Genomic DNA, 13,831 nt, shown 5'->3' on the forward strand with positions numbered 1-13,831 from the left:
CACACATTCAACAATTGTTATTGTATCTTCAGGCTTTAAAAACCAAACAATCAAATATTTGTACCCAAGTAAATTTTTGTATCAAGCCTCAAAGTAAGCTAAGTCTCCGGGCAGCTTATTTTAGACTGGTAGCTGAACAGCTGATTTTGCACAATTTATAGGATTCTGTAATTGTTACAAAATTTATCCATAAAAAACTCATGAGGGGAAATGGAAATTATCTATAATTTATTAACTACTTTTGCAGTCGTAATGCATGAGAAAATCATGCTTGACTGGGATAGAAAAAAGAAATAAAAAACCTTGGCATAAAGTGGTTCTGCTGCTTGCTATTATGGATCCTTATTCATAAATATATCAAGTTCCTTTGAAGAGTCGGGAATCCAGCATTTTGATTATATTTTTCATTAAAATTTTTGAATTGTGATGAGAACTTAATTAAATGTCTCATGGAAAACCATAAAAATATAGATCTATTTGAGAGCTGAGTCCATTTTCAATGCCTTAAAATGTTGCAAATTCTCTGCCTTCTTGCACCCACTGGGTTGCTGATCCTATTCTTGTATATCAATTTATATTTCAGAAATAGAACATATTAACATTATAAAGTATAATGTGTATAGGAGTCTAAAATATTTCTTAACTCTAGTTTTTGAACTCTTATATTTTAGACATCTTGTGTATGGGGGCAGTGAAGGTTTTCTCACTGAAACTTGGTTCTTAGAGAGAAATTCTATTGAAAGCATCCTGTATAAAATAGAATGAGAGTTTGGGACCCATGCTCAGCTAAGTTTCGCACTCTGTTTTTCATATTATACATCACAGCAATAAGTCATCTGAACTCATGCCATGTTTATGGATCTTTATGGATTACTTCATTGTCTTTCTATGTATTCCTGACTGGTCATAATGCACTTCATATAAAAGCATTGTTCAGAAATCCAGAGGACACAGATGTGACCAGGTGTTCAATCAAAAGAAAGGGTTCACTGCTATAAAGGGGAAAATCTGTGCCACAAAGTGCCGTAAACTCCAAACTGGCAACACAGCACTTGATGTCAAGACAGTTTTTCTGCATTCGTGCAGTCTCATTTCAGATATTATTAGAAGACTGGAAAGTCTGTATTTAATTAACATACAGTTGAGCAGCTCAGGCTGTGGATATTGAAGGTGGAACTGGCTTTTCAACCTGAAAAAGCAGACTTTCTGACACTGGTCCCCTTGGAGTTTGCAAGATTGTCAGCTTCAGGAGAGACTGTGAATGAAGTTTATAGAGTCATGGCATTATAGAAGCATCAAAATGATCAATATGAGGCAGAGTTGTCTTCCCCCACATGAGTTTCCCCTCTGCCATTAAAGACCACAGAAAAGACAAGAAAAAGACAAAAGAGAGAATGGATTATAGGAATTAAGAAAAAAGAAAATGGGGATAAATGTAAGACACAGCATAGCCTGTAGGAAAACTAACAGTGACATTTTGTGATTTGCTTATAATATTTTGAGATGCAATGAATTAATGAGTGACAGGCTCTGCTGCTGGAAGAGAAGAAAAAGGAGGTTCTTACAGACTTGAGTTTTCCGTGATCAATTGAATCTAAAAGACAGTGTGTTTCTCGGAAGACCATAAAAGATGTTTTTATGTGTGCATTTTGGACACTTGTTTTGCCTGCCTGGCTCTGCAGACAAAAGCTGCATATTTTGATATGTAAGTGAAGTCTTCTCCATGTCACATTATTTTTTTTAAAGAGAGATTGAATAGTGCACATGTCAAGAATGGAGAATCCTCTGCATTTTCTTTCAAGCCTTTGTGTACATGATGAGCTAGAATAACCTCCCTGAACTGAATTATCCTTCCATACTATGGTTCAGCGAATATCATTATATTTCAGCACAGCTTGAGTGATTTTTAATGCCAAAAACATCAGCAAGAAATACAAATGTTACAAAAATATTGAAACAATACCATAAAAAAACTCAGGGATCATAAATACTTTACTTTGCAAGGTCTGGAAGGTCAACATAGCTACAGTGTGGAAAATTAAAATGCTCTCTGTGTGAATGCTTTTAAAAAAAAAAAAAAAAAAGGTAGTATTTTTGCCTAGAAATACAGAATTCATATCTGAAGCTGGTTAAAAATAAAAGCTATTTTTCTGACAATAGAATTTGATGAAATTAATTAGTCTACAATTTTTTTTTTTTTACTATGTTAACTGCATGCTCTTAAATAAAATATAATTAAATCAGCATTAGAGAAGGTAGAAAATCAATGACAGCTTTCATGTCAGTGTTGCACTGCACCCGGTAATGTACATCAGCCTAAGATTTTGACAGAATAAAATCAAATGTGTACAGGCAATAACTGATGCTTTTGACAAGCTTTGAATTTGGAAAGCTTTCCCTTTGCAGGCAGGTGTTCTGTCAGTGCACAGCCAGTCTGTCACAATGCACAGGATCATAGGGAGGGGAGAGCAAGAGCAAAGGAGTTCTGCCGCTTATTGCTGGGGTGGAATTGAACAATTAATATTTTACACAATCCTCCCTGTTCTCAGTTCCTACTTTTCAGCTGGAAACTTGTCTTTGTTCATTAGTCTTAAGTCAGCAGTTGTTCTCTCCCTTGGAGGTCTTGCTTGGTTTCAGTGTTCCAGGACTTAGACATTCCCACCCCATCAACAGGCCCCTTTTAAAGAACCACTGTAAATTTGTGGAAGTGCAACTTAACAGAGTTCAGTGGCAAGGTTCACTCTATTTCTTAGATAGATGAATCATACATAGGAAAATAGAATCAATTTTGAATTTTTTTCATGGATACAAGGCTGAAAAAGAGTAAGGGCGCAAAGGATATGGATAAAAAAGGTAAGGATTCAAAAGGAATTAGCAATGCTTACTCATTGACTAATTTAACATTTAATAACTGATTTAATAGGATTTTCTACAATTATAACTGTGACAGTTGCAGATTCATGTTAGTTCATGTAGATTAATGTAGCTTCATTACTGTTATCATTATTCATTACTAATAACAGTATTCATACCATAGTCAATTCACCCATACACAAACACACCGATCTATATCTGTGCATGTAAAGAAATCAGAAATCTCAGAAATCCCCCTTGGATTCAGTGAAATACTCATGCCAAATCCCTTAGTGTGTCTCAGCAGGCGTGGGTTGCACCTCAAGGAGTGTGTGTGTGTGGGGGGGGGGGGGGGGGAGGGTATCAGCTATGATCTGTTTTTTCAACAGACCTCCTAACAATGGGACCATTTCACTTGGGCTGTGATTCAGGTAAACTAATAACCAAAGTTAACAATATTATTTTCCATCTCCTGACAACACAGTGTGTTCTGTTTTCTAAGAACATAATCTTACAGTGTCTTAAAAATGTCCCTTCTGGGTCTTTTCTGCCTAAACACCTGCCTAGAAATGCAAATGAAGAGCTATAAGAAGCATTCAGGAGCAAGCCTCCTAATTCTGTATATTGAGATGAATATATGTGCTGTATCTCAGAACAGCATCTAAGTAAACTGTTCTACTTCAGAAGTAGCCATCTTTATTTGCAGAATTGTAAAAGACAACAGACTGATTTTTAACTTTTTTATTCCAAGTGGATATTTTTCATCCAAAGATGCCTCTGTTCAGCCTTTGGCTCAGCTCATCCTCTGTAAGCTCTGATGTCCCTGCAGTGGCTTTCTAGCAGCTTTATGCAGTAATACTCACAGTGATGTGGGTAACAAGGCATGGTCTGATCTGCCCTGAGGCTGGAGAGGATGAGAAGGTGCAGCCAGAGTCTTGTTTTCCATGCCGACCTCTATAAAAGATGACAGCAGGATGTTGGAATGAGAGCAGTGGTGTTACTGGCACTAAGGAAAGTGCTGTGCTGGTGGTGTGGTAGAGACACAGACAGGAGACAGAGCAATAAGAAGCCTCAGTAATGTGTTTGTACGTCATTCTTTACCCTGGTTTAAACACCATCAGTATTTTTTTCCAATCTTACGTTACAGCAACAACAGAAAAACACCCATAGTTTTGGGTAAAAATTGCCATGAATCATACTTCATGCATTTGGCTGAAGTCTGAGCCTTCTATAAGGCTGTCTGACCTTGTAGACAAGCAAATGATTTAAAAATAGCATGCCAGGTGTAGAATCACTTACCAAAAACTTTTTTCCCCCCTTTTTATTGCCTGGAAAATGTAAGTCAATTGCTTCATGAATAGAAACTGCATTAAAGGGAATTTGAAATGAAAGAGGTCTTTATAGCCTCAGAATGATCCTTTCTTTTTGCCTTAACCTCCTCATAGTAGCACATTTTGCAAACACTGGAAACCTTCCTGGCCTTTCAAACTAAGAACTGTAGGCAAACAGCTGATACTGTAAAATGAAGCAGAGTTTAACTTCTTCCGTGGTTTGCTTCTATTCTGGGTAATTATGCCATCAGTGGGAATAACATTTGCTGCCACTGAAAGTAGAAAAAGCCAAAGGTGCTGTCTGGGTCTGTAAGCTGCATACACTGCAGAAGGCAGCACACTTCTCACAGGTACCCATGTGAGTACTCTGTGCTGTGGCAGGACAGACAGGCACATTACACTAAGTCAGCTGGCTCATAAATTACTGCAATTTGTGAAGTTGTTCTGCCAGAAGAACTTAAGTACAGTTCTCCCTTCCTGCTCAGATAAGAATTAAATCTCTGATTTGCAAAATGGAGCTGTTGGTCATTTCTAAGTATGCCATGACAAATGTTCAGGTTGCAATAATTGCCTCTTAACAGAACTCACTTTCTCTCCTCTTGGGCTCATATCAGAGAATTTGTTGCTTACCGGCTGTATGGTGAAATTATCGCACCAGCTGATATATGTTTCTTTGTACCATAAAATTACTTATCAGGTTTTTAGATCTTGGAAGGACACAAGTAATTACTTTGCATTTCAACCTTGTGAAACCTGATAGATTTTATTAGGGAAATCCTGCATTTTTTTCCAAATCCCATATGAAATCGATATGCATAATTATTTTAAAATGCCATGATGCTTATGCAAATAAGGGCTCTACATGGACAACAGTGATTTTATTTTTCTTGGCTTAAGATACAACAGGCACTCTGAGGGGTTGAAAGCCACTGACTTCTGATCATTACTAATTTAATAATCAGCCCTCACAGTTCCTGCAGATATAAAGGAATCTGACTTTACACATGTAATATGCAGTGTGCAGAAAATACTTAGTGCTTTTCTCTTTGAAACCTAGAGGACAGTTATTAAAATTTTATGGTTCAAATTAAAATTTAAGATTAAAATACAAGATCAAAAGAATCAATTTTTCCCCTCAATGCTATCAGGAATAAACCTTTTGGAATAGAGGGGCTCAATTGGCTTAAATGCCATGTCCTCCTCCTTCTCTCCTTCTCCAGAGACCTTGATTAGAAATAATCCCAGCTCACTAAAGAAACAAAACTTATTATTATTATTATTATTATTATTATTATTATTATGCTATTGTGCAGTCATGAAGTGTAAATGCTGCTTGGGAACCACAGTGAAAGTTCTTGAAGAAACAGTTTGTTTCATGAGCAGGAGGGAAATCCACAGTTGTGGAACTGTTGAAATGAGTTGGAGGATGCCAGAGGATTTGCTTCTTTGTAAAAGCAAAGGGGAGCAAGGGGAGGCTCATGCTGTAGCTCTGTGTGATTAATAACTATCAGTGTGACCATTTTTCTAAGGTTTCATGCCATTAATATATCTCCCAGTGTCAAATCCTCTTGCCATTTCTCTTGTAAGACACTTTAATAATAAACTGCAAAATCAATGGCACACAGAAGCAACCTTATAAGGAGAAAGCGCCCTGCTAACACAAAGTCGCAAATCTCCTTTCTGGTTTATGTATTACTTTGCTGAAACTTTGCCATGGTGCTGTGTAGCTCAGTTTTAAGAACCTGGTTTTGCTGTTCCTGAGCAGCTGTTTGTCACTGGGTGGCACACTGAAGTCATAGGCAGTTCTGTGACACAGATCACAAAAGAGGTGGCAGTGTTGCTTCATTTCATCGTGGAACTGGCACAGAAATGTCCTGATCACTGGAAGTGCTGCTGCTGACTTCAGTAAGATTTGGTTAAACCCCCATAGGCTCAGCTCTTGTGGGAGGCTGCTGGAACAGCGTGGAAAGACACTGAACCCTGTGCTGGTTGCATTATCTTCAGCAGCTGTGCCCTGTGCTGGGGAATAGACTCAAGCCAGAATGTGCTTAGGGGTTCTCCCAACCTTGAACAAATAAATAAATAATACCTATATCTCTATCTGCAAAATTTACCTCGTTCCTGGACAAACACTACCTTTAGCAAAGCAAAACCTCACCAAGGTCTGCCAGTCAATAAATAGGTTGGCTGCCAGGTTGTTCACATGCTTTTATGCAAATTGTGCATGTACCTCCTTTTTTTTTTTTTTTTTTTTTTCCCCATGACTTAGGCGGAACAATAATTTGAATATTTTTTAAAACTGCAGAAATTATGGGATTGATATCATGTAAAGAAAAACAGTTTTCACTAAACTGATCAACCAGGATTAAGTCTTTATCTTTCATTTATAAACCTTCAAATCCTAAGGCAATAGAAAATTAAGCTCTTTTATTTCACTGAGGAGCTTAAGATGGCTGGATGACCAGCATGAAATGCACAGTAGCATTAATTGAACAAATACAGAACTGGATTACTCCAAATCTGCAGAGGACTGCAGAATAAAGGGCATTATCAAGGATTCAGTGGCAAATTCCCCTTATTGACAAGCATTTGTTATAACATTGAAAGAAAAGCACTGCAGGAAAACCATAAGCTACAAAATCCATTAGAAAGATCCTTTTAAAATGAAGCCTAGGAGTCTCTGTCTTATCACAGAAGCCAAAACACGGCCATCTGTGGTTACATCTTTTTCAGACTTGCGTATTATTGTAGCTCAATAGATGATGAAACTGACTATGCCAAAATGGAGATGGAGGAAAGAAAAAGAACAAACCAAAGAGAAAAAGCATTGTTGACTCTATATACAAGGAAAGCCAGGATTGACTAGAGGAAAATCTGGGGATAAAATATATTTACAGATTATAACTCATGTAGGTTCTGTTTTTATGCATATAACAGTAGGGATTTCCATTACTTCTATAGGAGGATGAAGATCCAAGTGTCCTTCACAGTATCTAAAAAATAAATTCCCAGAACAGAGGGACAAGTGCAGCAGCTGTGAAAGGACGGTTTGTCTTTCCAGTGATTATGGAGAGGACATGCATGATGTGGCTCAAGTGCCACACACAAAGTAAACCCCAGGGTTTGGATTGCCATCCTTTCTCAACCAAGGAAATGCAGAGGAGCAGAAAACTTGATTGTTTTTCTAAGTGAAACTAATGATTACAGATTTAATCACAGGCAGGTAGAGGATAACAGAAACTGCAATCCATCTAGCCTCTAGTTCCTTAGAGTTGATGGGAAGTATTTAGGATTCAGGCAAGCTCTGGTGTACTTCACCTTTTGAATTAACATATTTGCTGTTTTGTAATCCAAATGTCAGCAAGTTTCATAATATTATTACTACATGACCTACTTTCTAAGGGGATGTTTTGTAATGATAACCCAACACTCAGTGCTGCTTCTCTGAGCTTGATTGAATTGCAAGCAGCTGGTTTAGTAGAGGAAAAATAACATTTAGATTTATTTTCAGTACTTTTAACCATGATGTCTTTCTCCACTACATTCACTCTGGTATTTATCTTTGTCTTTGGCCTGGTAAAAAGAAGCGTCACCATTCAGCTGGGTAGACTTTGAGGAGAGTTAGATAATCCAACCTGAAAAGCCAGAAACATTCAGGAAGGCTGGGATAGAGACTGTCAGTTCCCAGTCCCACTAGCTCTTTTTGAAAATGTAGTGGAAGAGGTTTTGCTTTATTGTTGTGTAGCACTTAATGTATCAAATGAAGGCTGAACCTCACCCTCAGTACAGCTTTGGATATAGAACAGTAGTACATCTATTTTTCTTGTCAGCAAAAGTTTCCAATAAAATGATGTTGAGTCCATGAAAGACTTAGAATACTTAAAGAACTGTTATATTCAGTGTAAGGTAGTATTCAATACTGTTTATTCAACAGGTATTTGAATTTAAATTCGAGTACTGTTCCTCTAGTTTTTACAGCAGTAGACAGCAACCAGGAGCACCTTAACAGCTGCAGTACAGTGAGTTTGAAGGATTGACTAGAAAATAAATTATGGTAGGTGATGTCTGTGGCAAGGTGATGTGGGACCAAGAACATGGGATGGGAAAAAGGCAATATTTGTATTTTCTGTATTTATATAATAGAACATGAAAGAAAGGAAAAGTTACTGGGTAGTTATAGGGAGAATCTTCCTCCTCACTCAGAGGGTTCTGCTGCTTGAGTAGAGCTATTGCAGGTGGAAAGTACACAGGAAACTTTTTTGAGGAGTACCAACTGCAAGCACCGTATAAAATCAATAGTCAGATGGAGCCTCATAACAACAACCAGAATGTAATCGAACAGTTTGATAACTGAATTGCCGTTAGCACAGTCAGACTTCACATTGCTCTTGAAATCACTAACTTTACTTCTGTGGAAAATTAACCTACTTGATGTGGCATGCAGTAGCTCATTCTTTCGCTTTACTCTGAGCTATTCCCACAACAATAAAACATTAATACTCTGAATCTTTCATTTGGAAAATATTCAGTACAAAAAACTATGCATTAAGGTATCTGCTTACTTTTTTTATTCTCTAGTTGTTCAGAGCTTTTATTTAATGTATGCCTGTTTTTCATTTTGTTTTTGAAATTAGGTCTCCAGCAATCCATTTCTCTTATATTCTTGCTATGACAACAAGTTTTTAAATTGCTGACAAAGAATGTCCATTGAAGTATCAATTAGTTAATATCTTTAAACCCCAACTCCCTGGAAAAATATTTATGGAGAAGGAGAAGCCCTAAAATGTGTGTTGTTTTTGATGGGTTTGTGTTAGTTTGCTTGTTTGTGAGGGGCTTTTTTTTTTTTTTTTTAATAATAAATTTGTACAATATACTCTCTCTTTTACTGAATAAGCTACTGAATGGTACCAACATAATTAAAAAAAACAAAACAAAACAAAACAAAACAAAAAAACCCACCAGCTTTTACAGATCTTTATTAGAACTTTGGTAACAGTTGAATGACAATTTGATATCTGATGTTGACACAGTTTTTAGCTAGAATTAAAAGTTCTCATTTTCATTTTACACATCAAGCAGACTTCTCGTTTCACCATACAAAATATATTCTTGCAGAGACTTTGTAGATAGAAAAATAAACATAAGATCAATAATGATGAAGTGGGCTGGCCTCAACTGAAGGCCACAAAAAGACCGAGGAGGGAAAAGGTGAATGAAAGAAATAAATTAGGAGATGGATGTGGCAAAGGGAGTTTTAGGACATGCTAACATTGGCAGCAGTAACCTATCTTAGCACAGCTCCACATGGCAGTCCACAGCCACCTGCATCACCTCTGGACAGCTCCTTAGAAGTGTCAGACTCTTAAGAGCCTGCTCTGACTGAGCTGAGCTGCTGCCCTGGATGGAACCTGCTTAGGATGCCACAGTGGCATGGCTGTGCTGCTCCTGCTGTCCCTGACTGGCTCCTTGGATCTGGATGAGGAGTCCATTAGTCAAAAAACCCTCTCTCCTGGTCTCTGGCATTATTGCTGTTAGAAAATGACTCCAGAGATTTAAAAAAAAAAAAAATGAAAACTTCATTTATTCTAAGAGAGTCTTCAAATCTATATTGGGGTTTTGTAAATAAAGAGGTTCTTCAACTATTTTTACTATTGATTTACATAGAAAATATAAGCTTCTGAAGGGAAATTAAAGGTTGAATTAGTTCTTAAGACTGCTGAAGTACATGGAAAACTCAAGCTCCAGAATCAGTGGGGTAGGAATCAACGTTTTAATTGTACTGCTGCTTGCTGTTTGGAGAAGGATGGTCCACAGCTCTGAGAAATCAGTGCAAACCTTTCTGTTCAGCTCAGTGTGTTCTGAATTAGATGCCTTGCAAAGCTGGGTCGGGGGCAGAGGCAGCAGTGAGGAGCTGCTGGGCAGGGGAGAAGCAGTGTCATCAGAACTGCAGTGCTCACCACAGAGCACGGGCACAGTCCCTGGCTGGGAGGGAATCTCGGTGGAGAGAGCTAGAAAGAAAATTGGGTTCTACGTTTTTGGCCAAGGAAGCACTTTGAATACATTTGATTAAACAGAATATTTCATTTTACTGTTTTAATAATAAATCATACACACCGAATAAGTGCAATATTTGTAATACCATTAAAATGTAATTTCTTTTGTACTCTGGGTGAATTACATGATAGGAGTAACATACTTTTTCTTTGTTCTTGGTAGAGTTTTAGCATATAATTATTTTCCAATTATCTGAGTGTTTCTTGAGCATTTTAATCCTTTTTGGAAATGGTATCGAGGAGTTCCATTTTAATGGGAGCAAGGGCTTTAAATGCCACAAGGGTTGTGGGCTTAGTTCTAATTCTTACAGTTTTTCATTGGTAAAGAGCTCCAAAATGTATGGCTCCTAAACACACCAACTGATTATTTTCAGTTGTTATAAATTCAGGATGGTACAATGCAGCCTGATGTTAATTTTCTTTCCATCAAGATAGCAATGCTGGTTTGTGTTTGCTGAGACCATAAGCTCATGGTCCTGTTCTGGGTTGTGTTCTGGACTTAGGAATGGTGAAGATGTTGCGTATTTCAAAAAGAATTAAACCTATCTTCCTGGGAAGGTGGTCACAAATTGTTGCTGTGCAGCTTTTAATGATGCTTCTTTCCTGTTCTGCATCTTGGAATCACTTCAGTCAACACAGAGCAAAACAAAGAGGAATATTCAAACAGGTGATTTTATTTCCATCATTACTGCAGGGATGCAATTTGAAAGTGTTTGGTTGGGGTTTTAATTTAGTTAGTTTTTTGAGAATTCCTCTAGATTTCTGAAATTGAACTGATTGTTATGAGTAAGCCTTTTCTCTTGACTGGCACAAATCCCATCTATGACCACAGTGGTATTAAAATGTTTTTGTTACCAGCTCTTTGTTGATCAGTTGTGTGGAGGCAGGAAGAGTCCAAAAGTTAAAAATTGGAAGCATAAAATGGAAATTACATTGGGAAACAGAATTACGTGACATTGGAAATTTTATAGTGATCTGCTTTCTCCTTATCTGCTTTCTGAACAGCCCAGTATCCACAGCTTTGTTACATGACAGTGAGCTGCGTCTTTGTTTTCCAGGGTGAATTTCTAACTACAGAGCAGTCTGAATCTTTCTTTTGCCTAATAAAATGAATGTGACCTGATGGCATTTTCAACATCTGCCATCCCTGTGTTGTTGTTGCCTTTGGTCACTAATGCTGCACCAGTCACACCAGGCATGGGTGCAGCAGTGTCTGATGGCGTGGAGTGTAGATGGTGTGGGCAGGTGACATAAGGGGTGTGGACGTGGATGTGGACGTGGACGTGGATGTAGACATGGGTGTGGATGTGGATGTGTACGTGGATGTGGATGTGGACGTGGATGTAGACATGGATGTGGACGTGGAGGTGGATGTGGACGTGGATGTGGACATGGATGTAGACATGGAGGTGGATGTGGACATGGATGTGGATGTGGACGTGGATGTGGATGTGGACGTGGATGTGGACATGGATGTGGATGTGGACATGGATGTGGATGTAGATGTGGATGTAGACATGGATGTGGACGTGGATGTGGAAGGTCTCAGCTGTAGGTGAGAACTACAGGTTTTCATGTTCTCTCTCAAATCTGCATCCACCAAAGTCCAAGGAACTTGAAGTTTTTATCAGTGAAGTGCTACCTGAATGAGACATCATTAGACCTTTAGCAAGTTATAAATTAAAATATTGTAAAAGTAAAATGTTGTAGGTAGCATGATAGTTTGAAATGAGTTGATACTATTTCCTTACAGGTCAGAATTTTGTAGCAGTGAGGTTGCTGATAAAATTGATTAATTAACATATTACTTTTAAAGTTTTATCTGTTTAATTCTCTAATGGGATGGCAGAAGGAAGAGCTGCCTCCCACATAATACCTTTTATATCTAGTTTAATTTTATTCCTAATATCCTTTGTGCTTGTAAAGCTTGTCCCCATTTTTATATTTTGGTGTTTGTAATCTGTTTAAGAAAATATAGAAAAATAACCATGTATTTTTGTGGGTTTCAGTTTGTTTATCAATATAACCACAAAATTAGCAGATTGCATTTCTGCTTTTGCCTTTGCAAATTCTTTATATAAGTGAAAAAATTCTATGCAGCTTTCATTTGTAATGTTATGAAAATTATACATTTATAAACTATGAAAGTCATATTCACAACAAGAATGGTATGTTATAGAGAAGGACAGCCCAGACAAAAGAACTATATTGAAATAGTAATTGTATTCATAAAGCAACTTTTGGAAAGAATGAAGCTTCCTAATCTCTATTATTAGATAAACTTCAAAATACAATTGTCATGGTTTAAAACAACTTCATTACAAATTTTTTGTCTATTTCTGTCATTGTAAAATCTTTATTTCTGTTGTATTGTCATGGTCATTTGTGTTTTCATTTTAATACTAGAGAAAGGCCTTTCTAGTAGCAAATGAGTGTTTTCTAATAAGTACTTTAAAATAAGTTAAATATTATTTTATTAAATTGTCAATGGGTTTTGAAGTGCAGCTATTGAACAATGTAGGGAAGATGTAACTATTTATTTAATGTTCCTTTGGAGATACTTCAGAGAACATTTTTTCATTGTTCAAGGGCAGTCATTACTGGAATAGCTAGGGATCCTTTATTCTGTCAAATGAAAAATGGGCACATTTCCTGGGATTGACACTGTCACTACAACAATGCTGCTTAAATAATTTGTTGTCCTTACTCAGATATGGGATCATTGACTTGGTGGATATCAAGCTGACAAGTCATCCTGTTAAATTTCAGTTTGTTAGTTGCTATTAAAAATTACTTTGATCATTCTCTCACAATTGATATATGCATATGGAGTTCCTGATATCAGTTGGAATATTTTATTTGTGTTTTTTTCTGGTTTCTTTTACTGTAATTCACATATTAAAGCGTACCTCACTACCTACCATGTATTTATAAATAACAGTGTTCTGAATTTTCATTTTATTTTTTAGAGATCTTGTTGCTATATACAGTCAATAAAAAAACCAGATACTCTTGAAAATCTGTTCCTTTTTTTTCGTTTGTTTCACAGAAGAAGATACCGAGTGCAGATTGTTTAAGCCCTGGACAGCCACTGCACCAAGTGGGTTTTTGGAGCCTGTGGGACCTGATGTGTGATCAGACACAGGAAAGGCTTCTCAGCAGAGACTGGTACCTTTCTCAGCAAGCAAAGGTATGATGGCTTGGGGGTGGAGGAACAAATCAAGTCTAATGCATCCAGAGATCTTAAAGCATCTTTTGATTTATATGAGGCCGGCACTTGCATATGGAGGGATCAGCTTTGGTGCTCTTGGGTTATGACTGTATCTTACCTTGTTCTTTTGTATGTATCACATGATGCACATAGGCTTCACTTCCATAGAAGCAAATTTTATCTTAGATTTTTGACTTGAAGCTTTGAGTTATGGATGCAATATTGCTCCAAAAAACAGTCTACTGAACTTTCAAAGTATGTAAGGACCCTATTGTTCCTCTGCCTTAGTCCCTTCACAGCTCAGCACTGAACTTACATCCATACTTCCTGTGGAAATTATTTCCTTTTCAAAAATATGTTGAAAAAATATCAATTTACTTCCA

Source organism: Hirundo rustica, chromosome 14 (assembly GCF_015227805.2).
Source record: "Hirundo rustica isolate bHirRus1 chromosome 14, bHirRus1.pri.v3, whole genome shotgun sequence".
NCBI classification, from domain to species: Eukaryota; Metazoa; Chordata; class Aves; order Passeriformes; family Hirundinidae; genus Hirundo; species Hirundo rustica.